Source organism: Eptatretus burgeri, chromosome 15 (genome assembly GCF_056783735.1).
Source record: "Eptatretus burgeri isolate ZD-2024b chromosome 15, Ebu_testis_v1, whole genome shotgun sequence".
NCBI classification, from domain to species: domain Eukaryota; kingdom Metazoa; phylum Chordata; class Myxini; order Myxiniformes; family Myxinidae; genus Eptatretus; species Eptatretus burgeri.
The window spans coordinates 38,868,148-38,881,413 of record NC_140975.1 but is presented as its reverse complement, the minus strand read 5'-3'; the positions used below and the strand labels follow the sequence as shown (position 1 = coordinate 38,881,413).

Here is a 13,266-nt window from a genome sequence, read left to right as displayed (position 1 = left end):
TTATCTCTCTATAATTCCAGCAATCTCTGTGTTTGTGTGTGTGTGTCTGTGTGTCTGTGTGTGTGTCTGTGTGTGTGTGTGTGTGTGTGTGTGTCTGTGACCGCTGTTTCTCGACAACCACTGGTCCGATCTAATTGAAACTTGCCAGGTATATTGCTGGGGACCTGAGGATGTGCCTTTTCAAGGTTTGATATTAATGGGACAAGTGGTTCCAAAGTTATGGCCATTTATTTACCAACCAATGACAGGACACGTTGCTGCGTAGGCGTGGCCAATGGGTAAGGAGCGCGTTCCCCATTACGGGTTACAATGTACGGACTTCCGGATAGTGATGGCTTACTGTATAATAATAATTTCTCGATTTCTTATGTGCATTTATAGATAAACGCAATGCCCCATTCCAGTCATCGTTTATGAGAGCGAATGAACGGACTGTGTTTGTTTGAAAGTTTATTTATTTTTTTTTTGCACATACGGCCACGCACATATGGGCATGCGAGAGCGAAGGAACGGCCTGTGTGGTTGTTGTTTCTGGCACACGGTTTGAAAGTTTTATTTTTTTTTTTTGCACGTACGGCCACACACGTATGGCCACGCACGTACGGGCACGCGAGAGCGAAGGAACAGCCTGTTTGGTTGTTGTTTCTGGCACGCGGTTTGAATTTTTTTTTTTTTGCACGTACGGGCACGCACTAGTATAAATAAACTACCAAATATTATAAAGGAAACATTGCGAAGACTACATTGTACTCTCATGAATATGTCACAGTTTCAAAACATATACATGTATAACTCCACCAATATTAAATGTGTTTATAATTTTACTATTATTTATTTCCCTGAAAGCTAGATATATGTAGTTAGGTAGTTGTTAGAGTAGTTATAGCATGTTGTAAATAGTACCACTGCATTCCTCATCATTGAAAATGTACGATTAGCCACCAGAATCAATATCCTAGGTAGTCTAGATCCTGAGCTACTGGTAAAATTACAACCGGTGGTGGCCATTTTGGCCACAGGACAATTCTGCGATGGCCCTATAGCTAAATATCTTCCTTAGGGCATGCTCTAACAGTGTGCCAAAGCTCATGCTTGTATCATCAAAGGCACAATCCATTCCCATATATCTGCCGGACTATTCCCCCTTTCTCTGCTACTCCCATTGCTGTGCCTTTAAACCCTGCTACCAATCTCGCCTCACCAGCCAACCTCTAACACATGCCCCATCTCCCACCATGGTGTCCATTTTCTCCGTCATTTGTCACTGCTTCCCTCGAACAGTGTCAATTTGTCCACTCGACTCTGCACTCAACCTGTCCTGCTTGTTGCCAATAACCCTCGTCTCAGACTGTCCTGCCTTCATGTCCCTCATCATTTGTTCCAGCATAGTCATTGTCCCCTGGTCATCTCCCTGTTGCTGTAGTGACACTGGCCTGCTACCTCACATTGCTGATTCATTCGGGGGCACCAAATTAGCTGATGGGGAAGTGCTACCAGGCAGTCCGAATAACTCCACTGTGTCCTCCAGAGGTCCCTCCTCTACAATGTCTGTTTTGGATTGCACCAGCATCCAGCCAGCACTGTACAATATCTGTTTGGGTGGTGGTGGCATCTAGCCTGATCCTGCTCACCCCGACTTAACATCATGGTGAGCTCCAAACAAAATTTTTCGCTGCCTGAACTTTTTGCTCTGCAATCTTGCTTTGAGGCACGAGATCTCATATCTCAAATAAGGTTACCATATTGGAACTTTCAAAAAAATAGGAAACTCTGTTGAGGGACACTGAAAAAAAAAGAGGACACTCTGGAGAGGGACACTTCAAAAAAAAGAGGACACTCTGGAGAGGGACACTCCAAAAAAAAAGAGGACACTCTGGAGAGGGACACTCCAAAAAAAAAAAAAGAGGACACTGGAGAGGGACACTCCAAAAAAAAGAGGACACTTCAAGAGTTTCCTTGACATATTGAGCAATTGTATCGGTACTCATTCGGTGTGTTCTGGACCTCAATTAATTTTGATTGCAAACTGCCATTCTTCCAGTTGAAATACTGAAATATTAATGCAGTATTGTGCTTGTCCGAGTCCACGTGAGATTGTAAATCAATATAGCACCTTTATTTACTACAGAGACGTGCATACCAGCTCGACATATAAAGCACTCAGCTTACCATTCTTCTCGACCACTTTTTAAAAAATGAGATTTTGTCTTTAGTTCTGCAGTGAATGTACACTTTCGTTTTGGCATTGTAAAGAGCTCGAGAAGAAAATTAAACAAGTGTGTATGGTACGGACTCAGAAATGACACTGAATCGTGGACTGTCAGACTGAACACGCCACTGGACTCAAACAGAGTCAGAGTGTCTGTCTGTCTGTCTCTCCTTTAAATATCTCTCTCTCACACCTTCACACACACACACACACACACACACACACACACACACACACACACACACACACACACACACACACACACACACCGAGGTTGGATAGGAAGTGAATGCATGTGTCGATGTTCGAACCCGTCCATTACACCATGACGGAGTAGTACAAACTTGTGCCAAACTATCCCGGTCCAAACATTGGATCACCACATTTTATCACCGTAAGAAAATGTACAAAAAAATTGTTTCACCATTTAAATAAGGTCAAAAAAGTATCACAAATCTGAAAATTTATTCTTTAAAATGCAAAAGCAAAAAAAATGGGGAAATCCCAGACATTTTTAGATATTAAAAAAAACCCAACTGGCCACAGATTTAAGGACAGAAAATGAGGACTTGGTCAGGAAAAACCGGACGTTATGGCAACCCTACCTCAGGTCTAATTCCACTCAATGACACCAATGTTACGGTCACCCGGTCCGTCCAGATAGCTACGGTCCGAACTCCTTGGGTGCGCAGCGACCATGTCCATCCCCCACTGCAGAGATTCCCGGACGGATCCTCGTGCCCAAGGTCATGTTACCATACTGAATGGAATCTCTGTGTTGGGTGAGTCACGTGTCGGGGCTGACACGGGACAGATCTTATTGTCTGGCCGAGCTACCAGAGTCCCGTGTCTCTGGTCCCTTAGCTGTTCGTGACCGTACCAATCTCTATCTCAAGCAGTTTCCCCCAGAACCACCATGTGGCACCATTGTGAGCGAGAAGGATGAGTCGAGGCCAAGTCAAGTTCAACAGGTGTATTTGTGTGGTGCAGAAAAGCACGTATATACAACAGTGATCGCATTCAAAAATAAAATATATAATCCAGATAATTATCCCTAATCAAATACACGCCCCACGGAACAGATCATTGACAGTACTCAGGTCCTTATTTAACTATGCCTTTGCCCTCAGACACACACGACTGCAGACAGGATATTGCAACATCATAGCAGAGTTAGCTAAGCTTAAACTCATGTGTAGTTGGAGGAGCAATAGCGGCAAATATCTGGGCCTGTGATCAGCTCTCAATGCGGCAAGCAGGAGGAGAGACATGCCGTGGTGAGGTGGGGGGCGGGGGGGGGTGGTGACGCTAACACGGAAAGGCAGGACTTGGCTTCCCTCTCAGTCTCAATAGAGTGAAACGGAAGACCAAGAAGAAACCCGAAGAAGTAAATAGCAAAGACATGGAGTCATCATTATTAGGAAGCTGGATAGGATTCGGGTTTCAGCCGCTACTCCACAACCCTCAAATCCATCCAGGTGCAGCTAAGTACAGCCTGCCACAACAATCGCACAAAGCTCTCCCCAATATCTCTCTTGGGCACCTCCTGGTTTCCCCCTGCCATGCGCGCCTTTATAATCTCTGCCCCCCAGCTCACGCCGTGATGCACTTCGCCCCTCACCTGTCATTTGTCCGAACCCAGACCGGGGGCAGAGCTTACCGTGAACCAAACTGACTCTCTTGTCCTTTGGTAATCGGGCCTGTACAATCCCCATTTCCTGCCTAAACTTGTGCTTTATGGCCTAACGAACCCCTTTCAATTCACATTTAACAGTCAAACAAAGGTACAAACATGAAATGAGGGTCAAATGGGATGCAATTTATTTTGAAACACACGAGGGGTTCCACGTGTCTTGCTATACGAAATAGGGATGCAGAAATCCACCATAATATTTAGTCAGTTTACTCTTACTCAAAACACTCAACATGGGAATAAGTATACCACAATAGACATTATATTAACCTCAGAGCCATATCCACAACAATATATATATATATATATATATATATATATATATATATATATATATATATATATATATATATATATATACATACACATACATATAATATATATGCCTTTCCATGAACCTTGATAATACATAGAAAAATATTTTAATCAAGGAGCTTTGTGAATATTGATCATGTGGTTGAAACATGCACAGCATTAAGGGTTCACAACAGGGACGACACATATACTGAGTTAGTCACGTGTTTAACAGAGTTTCTGGCAAGGACAAATAATTCACCATATTTAATGGCTTTATATAACCACTTTTGACACCATCTGTTCAGCGGAAACATGGCAAATGCAATGTTGCATAAATCGAATTTGGCTCAGTGGAGCAAGCATGAGCTGACAGAGCTCACAGGTAGTGCACTGCCCTTGAGCTGTCTTGTCTGGTTCAATTCCTGATTGTGTCTGCTTTTTAAAAAATGTCCATTATGATGTCCCTAAAAACAGTATCTTGTTTGGAATGTTTTTCAATTTTGTTTTGATTGCCAAACAGACAGACCGATTGAAACGATTGCTGTACCGTGTATGCATGCGCACTCGGGACGAGACTTCGCACAATTTTCCAAATTCAGAGCCAAAGTACTTGCTGAACCTCATGTTGGTGTTCCCATTCATGTTCTGCAGTGTTCAAAATATAGAATTAAATTGAAATTAAGTAGTTCCTCGATCATAGAAATAGATTGATAGACAGTCAGAGTGAACCGATTGGTTAACCCCACTCTGCATTACGCATGCGAGGCAATAAGATACCTGGCTAACAAATCTGGGAGTATTATCCAATTATACATTAATAATGCAAACAAATGTCTAACTTATGGAACTGACATCTGTGTATGCAAGTGAATTCATTTCTCCTTTTGATCCTCCTTTGTTGGTTCTTCATTCAAACAAACTTTCTTTTAAGACCTTCTTTGCATTTATTTTTGAATGTTCCTCTTAAAACGTCTTTGTTCTGGTATTGTTCATGATCTTTCTGTCGTACATGCCTATCTATTCTAAGAAAGTGATAATAATTCACTTTTCTGTCATTATTGTCACCCTTTTAGAAGTTAGTGCATGAGTTGGAAGGCTCCATAGAGTACACTGCCCCCCCCCCACCCCAACCCCAACTCTCTGCACAATGAGCAAAACTATAGATTTGTAAAACTCGTTTCAAATGTACCCTTTAACAAAATATATGTTAACATGTGATGAATTGTAACTTAATATCGGTTCCGAGATGTTGAAACTTGCACTTCAAGCCACTAACTTTCAGCTTTAGTCAAGGGGTATAGTAAATTTAACGATCGTAACTTACTGCATTTATGCACAATCTTTTGAAATTACATTTTATTTTATTCAATACAAGCAAATACAACACGTCGCTTCGCTGACGGGGGAGTATTCAGGAGAGGGGGTTGAGAGAGGGAGGGAAGGGAGAGAGGAAGAGAGGAGGCAGGAAGGAGTGGAAATTAGGAATGAGGGAGGAGCGAGGAAGGGAGGGGGGAGGTGGGGAGAACTATACTTCAACAAACGTTGCTATACTGTGGGAGGGAGGGATGCGAGGAGGGGGAGAGTGAGAGTGAGTATGAAAGAAAAAAAAAAAAGAACAGAGAAAGATGAGGGGTGGAAGTGGGCTTAGTAAAGAGAATGATATGTTATGCTTAATGACCGAACACACACACACAAAAACAAACTCGTGTCAGAACAGCTGTACACACAATGACACAACAGAGTTTATAATGTAATCCACTGGTACATCTGCAAAAACTTTGATGTCCCAGTTGATTACTGAAAACATGGAAGTACCTCCCGCTCACGTACGAACTGATGATCCCATCGAGCGTGTACATCGAGAACAAATCGTTGCGACGAGATATCATACTTTGGTACAAGAAAAAGAGAAGAAGGCATTGCTGATTGAGGTGTTAATACCAGTGATTTTGGACTAAACGATGCAGAAATTAAGAAAATGACCAAACACCAAGACCACAAGAATGAAGTGAGAAGATCCTGGAAGCTGAAGAATGCCAAAGTTGTACCAGTGAGAGATGGATCTACAGGAATGATGACAAATAACCTCACAGAGATATTAAACATAGGGGCAGTACCCCTGGGTGCTCACCTGGTAGTGGCTGGATAAGATAACTAGGCAACCACTGGTAGGCATGGATGACCCACAAAATATATAATTGAGAAGAAAGTAAATACCTCTGGATTTTTCTTTAATGCCATGAACAAAGCTTGGTACATCACGGGTGATGAAGGTTGTGGTCAAGTTTCATCGAAATTGTGTGTGTGGAAAGCAAACATCGAAAGCAAACACATATTTTGGAGGGCAACACTCCCCCCCTCCCCACCCCCTGTAGAACCCCTTAGACCCCAATTTTTTGATGTCGTGAACAAACTTTGGTACATTATGGGTGGTGAAGATGGTGGTCAAGTTTCATCAGAATTGCGTGTAGTTTCTGAGAAGAAAGAAAATGCATATTTTGGCGGGCAAAACCCCTCTCCCCATAGACCCTCCGAGGCGCTAATTTTCTTTAATGTCATGAACGATTTTTCTAATGTCATGAACAAACTTTCGTATGTCATGGGTGATGAAGGTTGTCATGAAATTTCATCGGAATTGTGTGTATCATTTAAGAAGAAAGCAAATACCTCTTTTATTTGGGGAGGCAACCCAGGAAAAAATTGGCTCGGTAATTTAGAAAACACGTTAATACTGCAAACGGCTTTGAAATTAGGTGTAATGGAATATATTTTGCTTTGAAACTCACAAAGGGAAACGTATAACATTTGTAGAGCAAATCCGATGAACAAATGCTTTAGAAACAGGTGCGAGGACAAAGGAAAACCTGATAGAACCTCCATAAGATATGGGATGAAACTTTACCACCACGGCACCCGTCACAGGCATGTCATGTCCACACACCCGCAGAGAGTCCGTCCAGATCCAAATCTACCCATATGTACCACATCCGTGTGTGCTGTGTACGTACCTCTACCCTGTAGCAACTGTTGACTATAAATCCCGATCAGGACACGAAATGGCTTAAGCACTCCAACGGAACACCTGGTTTGGCAAGCGATTACCAATTGCCCTTGATACAACTGTGCACCTGGAAATGCCAATGGAATGTCCGAATTGGACAAATCAACACTTTTTGGGGGAGTCGAAACTGCTGATACTTCCAAATCTGGAGCTTACATCGAGGCCAAAAAACATGGCAGCTTCAGACCTCAGCGAGGTTACCCAGGAAACGCCTTCAGACCCCAGCAAGGTGGCCAAGGATCGCCTGATGAAGGATATAATTAAATAAGGCCATTAATTATCTTCAAAAGGGGTGTTTTGATTAACACAAACACCCAATTTTCAATCTTGCACTTCCTTGGAGTTTTCTTAGTTTGCATGCAAAGTTTCAGGCTGATAGGTTTTATAGCTTTGGAGTTATGGAGGACACACACACACACACACACACACACACACACACACACACACACACACACACACACACACACACACACACACACACACACACACACACACACACACACACACACACTTTTATTAGTATAGATACTCTGGTGAAGCCTTCCAAATTAACAAGCACTAGGACACTAGGTCATAGTCAAATGTTGTGATGTCATTGTGGGACCATCTCCAAATTTCATTCCACAACAAACAGTGAAATGTGCACAAACTTTGGACAACACTGTTGCTGTTATTAATATATCTCCCCAACATGACAAACTTGTTACTGGCAGTCGTCAAGTCCAATAATTGCACTTTTCATCACAGAATGGGATTACTTTTATTTTGCACTACCACCCCCACCCCCCCTCACCCACCTCTCCACAGGTGTTTACAGGGTGCATGTGGTCCACTAGCAACCCCCCTTCTGGTGAACCTTCTCCTTGAGAATCCTCTCGAAATCAAGCCAAAACAGGAAAGTTCGAATGCTACACACAAACGAGATTTATCATAAATTCCAAACTGCAATTCGTTTTTTTTTTTTCCAATCTGGGCGGCATAACAGGTTTTTCCAACAAATTTGCATTATGGAATTAAATTGTACTTCACGTTTAAATAACTCAATCATATATGATGTGTCCATTTATGCAGGCATTGACATTTTCCTATTATAATCAATCCATCCATCCATCCATCCATTGGGACCATACTCCATGCAGAGCATTGGTGCTGCCTAAGCAGTCTCCTTGGCCATTGGACACAATCCTGGACAGGTCGCCACTCCAACACAGTATACCAGCATGCTGGTACTTATTTTGCCGACCTCGGAAGGATGACAAGCCGAGTCAACCCCACCTTGTATTAATTCAACAGCTGAGCGGGATTTTAACTCAGGAACCTAGGATCCCAAGCCCACCACCCTAACCATTAAGTCAACACCAAGCATATTATGATCAATGGCAATCCGTAAAGAAGCAAAATGGAATATTTGGACTGTAAACTCACTCACTGTAAAGACATGATGCAAGATGGCATCAGTGAGATTTTGAAAATCTCTGGTGACTTTACATGAGGTGGTTCATGCCACTGATACCAGCCCAATCTGATTAAAGATTTACAAAGCCTTTTGGAAGGTATGCATTGTGACTATTTCAGTGGAACGCATGTCATGTGGCTTATCGACTGCATGAATTATTGTGACGTGGGGGCACTATGGGCGCAGTTAGAAAATAAAATCTCCCATATAAGAGGTTACAGTGCAAGTTACACACATTTGCAGCATGTAATGTCTCCTCTACTTAAAGCAAGCATTGCTCCACTCACATGTATTGATGGCATACTATTGCTTTTCTACTGACATCCATCATCAGTGATCTGCCTCACTGCAGGTCCAAGTACCATCCCTTAAGGAACTCATGGTGCTCCGAGGGCAGCTTTGTGGGCAATGAATTGCATTGGGTGATTTGCCAATGTCTTCCCAGCAGGGTCGAGATTTGAACCTGCAATCAACAGATTACAATGCAGAAGCTGAACGAATCTAGATAACCCAGCACCCCAAATTGGCATTCATAGTTATGCAAATTATATGCAGGTGCAAGCAACTTGAGAAAGGGTGTCCGATGATTTTTCAAAGGATATTGAATGTGTCAAGGAGGAATGTTGTGCATCTCCTGCAGCACAAAAAGGGAGAATGGTGTAAATTGATGAAACAGAGAGAGGTGAAGGATAGTGAAAGGAAGATTGGGATGAGATGGAAGTAAAGGCAGAGAATAAAGGAAGAATGTGAATGGGAAAACATCAAAGATGAAAAGAAATTCACCATTGTGCATACGTAATTAATAGATGGCACCAATGTCTTTTGAGTTTACATAGTCATATAGCTCATTGTGCTGATAGGATGGCCTCGAGCTATGAACATTCGCTTTTAAGCCGTCTAGTCTGGGTTGGAATCCCAACCCAGCTATAAACTGTCATCCCATTGTTTGACAGACAGGGTGATTCATCAATGTGTGTGCCGTCCCACCGATGGATATTAAACGGCTGTTCCATCTGCCAGCTTTAGTTGGCAGATGTTAAAGACCTCACGGTGTCCTTCCTGAAGAGTAGGCGAGCTATCGCCAGCACCCTGAACAAATTACAAATTCCTGCCCTAACTGCTGCTGGGAGAGGGATAGCAAACTGCCCAGCATGACCCCAGGTCAAGAAACTGTTTCGACAGATCAAATCAAATATGGTACATCAAATCAGACAGCTCATTGTATCGAGCCAGTATGAAATATGAAAAGGTCATAAACAGCATTTTCACAAATCTGCATTTACTGCACTAGTATACCCAGGGTGTGTTCCATTACCAACCAGCTAACTTTACAGTTTATTGTTAAACAGCATCACGGTAACAACTGTTAAAAAAGGTAATCATATGTGTTTGTGGTTTATAATATTTTTTACTTCCGGTAGGGTTCTCCATGAAACGCCACGATAAGCTATTTATACACATTAACACGGCATTTGTCCAAGGAGGAAAAACCATTTGGGGAGGGGGGATATTATTATCCCTAACTTTTTGAAAATACGAGGGGATATTGTAATTGGCTTCGTCTGTCCATCTGTTATGCGATCTCCTCGTAAACGGTTGGGCAGAAATTCACCAACGTGGTAGTTGTGATCACCATATGGCACGGAGGTGCAAGAGCAGTATCATATTTGGCCCCGCCTGCTGTGGTAGGGTCAAAAGGTCAAACATGGAAAAATGCAATTACTGGACATTTTTTAACATTTTAAACGAAAATTTGTACGTACAATCGATATTGAGGAGCGCATGAAATATGCAACGATTTTTGTTGCATGAGTTCATGCCCCAGGTTATTAACATTGTTTTTTTTTGTTAGCGTTAGTAATATTATGCTATTATCATGAGTGTTGTTGTTACTTTTGTTATTAGAAGTGGCCTTGGAAAAACGCCACGATTAGCTATTTATACACCTTAACACGGATTTTGCCAAAGGCAGAAAACCCCCTTGGGGAGGGGTCAAATTATATCGCAAAAACCTCCATCCTGTGACCCTTAATCCTCCAGTCAAGGTTGGTTGAGATTGGAGAAGTAACGTTCAAATGTATTGCGGTCATACAGACAGACAGACAGACAGACACCAAATTGTGTATTTTAGTATGATGATGTCAAGAAGTAGGAAAAAAATCTTGTTCGTCAGTTTATGCAATTGTTCAAGAGTTCTCCATGCCTAATGCCATTAAACTAGTTATTCTACATCACCAGACTCGGTGGGGTAATTGTTAGCCGTTCGGGCATCCGCTCAGAGTCTGGGAGGACATCCCCGTACGAGTCATACCAAAGACTTTAAAAATGGAACATGCTGCTTCCTTGTTTGATATTCAGCATTTAAAAGGACTGAGGATAACACCATGGATAAACAACCCTAAGAAGGCAAAGAACCTAGTATAACCCTTGCCAAGAAACTGCTTCGGCAACACAAACGCTGTGTAAAGAGTATGGTACATTACATCATCTTCTACATTATAGAAATTTCTACAGAGAAACTTCCACATAATATCAGCCCAAAACGAAAAGAAACTCTTCAGGTTGTTCTGCCTGCGGGCAACATGTGATGCAACAAGAGATGCCCACCAAGTCATGTTCAACAAGTGATACAACATAAATCAAATAATGAAAAGACATCAAACATGTTAGATGTTTCCACTGCAGTCGCTCAATACCTGTTCAAGGTAAAGACCGTGTTATCATCTGGAGAATAGCATGAAGACCCATTGGAGATCAGCATTTGCAGCATGCATATGGGATAACAACCACAATGACTCTTGATCCTTTAAATTAATACAATCTATTAGGAGTGTGTCACATGGGATAACAATTTGAGTCTGTACTATTCAGCCTTTGAATTCGTAGAGTCTATTCGGGGGCACGTGGTATAACAATTGGAGCCCTGCTCCATCCTTTGGATTCGTAGAATGTTAGAGGGGGAGAGTAATTCACGGGGCTCTCGGGACTGGCAGGTGGCTATAGGCCACACGTGTTTGCTACCATGTGTTGAGTGAGACTCCAAATTGTTTGTTTTCGTCCAAGCTTCAGAAATTTAAATTCCAAACATTGAAATGAAGTTTAAAGTTTATATTTTAAAATAAATAAGAGTAAGGTCCACAACACCTTCTTGCCTTAGTTTCTTGTCAATCTGCAATTTGCATTTCACTGCTGATTGAACATCAAAATGATGTTTCAAGGTTTGCCCAGTTGCGAAAGGGTTCACTTGGGGCAAAATCCAAGACGGCCACCAAAATTGTAGGAAAATTGATCTTTTTCGTCATAATTTCCATAATAATCCCACTTCTGGTTCCTGCTGTGCAGACGAGGCCCACTTTGCTCCTGCCCTCTGTCAAGATAAGTGCTACTCCATGGATTATTTTCAGCCCTCCATTGTAACTTAGTATTTCCATTGTCAAAGGTCCATTGTGTTCATAACTGTCCTTCATAGTCCCGTGCGTTTTCTTTTACTTGCTTTTGTTGCTTGCTCCTGTTACTAGTTTAATTCCTTCCTTCTGTCCCCATTTCTGTTCTCTGCCCTCTTCCCTCCCCTTAGAATATTGGTTTAAACACTACAAGCCACTTTTGTATTCATTGTTGTACGCTAAGTCCTATTACATCTTTCTGTACTTATGTTGTGTTAATCGTTCATGTTCCAGTGGGCTGGTTACTTCCTCCCGAAGGTCATCTTGATATCTACTCTCTGCTCACCTTCCTCTGTATAATTGCTTTTATCATCACCTATTAGGCTGGCAGGATGAACGAGAGGTACACACACTCGCCTCTCGAAGCTGTCTAGCCTGGGTTCAAATCCCGACCCAGCTATAAACTGTCATCCCGGTGTTTCACAGGCAGGGTGATTCATCAATGTGTGTGCTGTCCCTTGGATGGTTGTTAAACGGGTGTACCGTCTGCCGGCGTTCCTTGGTGGACGTTAAAGATCCCTTGGTGTCCTTCATGAAGAGTAGGTGAGCTATTGCTGGCACCATGAACAAATTCCAAATTTCTGCCCTAACCAGCAGAGGGCATCGCATTGGTTGCACAGCTATGCACTCGGCCAATGATGTTACGCCACAGCCTTGTGCTGAATACAAAGAAAGAAAATTATTTCTCATATCAATCTCTTCCGCTTATTCACAAAATTTCTTATCAAAATCTGTCAAATACGTAAATGCTCGGTCCAACCATTGTGCCTCTGAACTTTCAATAACCCTTCACTTCATCCCTGTCACAATATCTGTCTTGGTTTATCAGAATTGGGAATCATGAGAAGTCCATTCTGTGGAGAATGTCAGGACATGACGACCATAAATACTTCCCAGTCTGTACCCCTCTTGTATCACACCCACAGTTGCATGTCCCACACCCACTGCTGTGCACACCCCACTCTTCTCCCCAACAACACATTCCACTCATCCGCCCCTTGCCACACATCCGGTGAGCTCCCTCCCCAACCCCCGAACCACACACCACACTCCCCTTCCCCCCCCCCCCGATACCCTTCCCACTGCCATGTGTCCCAATCCTCCTTC

General features: G+C 42.5%; 1 long non-coding RNA gene across 1 annotated transcript in view; it reads right to left on the bottom strand.

The window, feature by feature from the left end:
- Positions 1 to 13,143, bottom strand: part of LOC147011966 (uncharacterized) — a 63,369-nt gene extending 50,226 nt beyond the window's left edge. Inside the window, exons 1-2 of the long non-coding RNA XR_015051851.1 lie at positions 9,004 to 13,143; positions 8,058 to 8,168 (exon numbers count right to left, since the gene is read on the bottom strand). This is a non-coding gene — a long non-coding RNA (uncharacterized LOC147011966). The remainder of the gene's footprint in view (positions 1 to 8,057; positions 8,169 to 9,003) is intronic.
- Between the last annotated feature and the right edge of the window lie 123 nt (positions 13,144 to 13,266).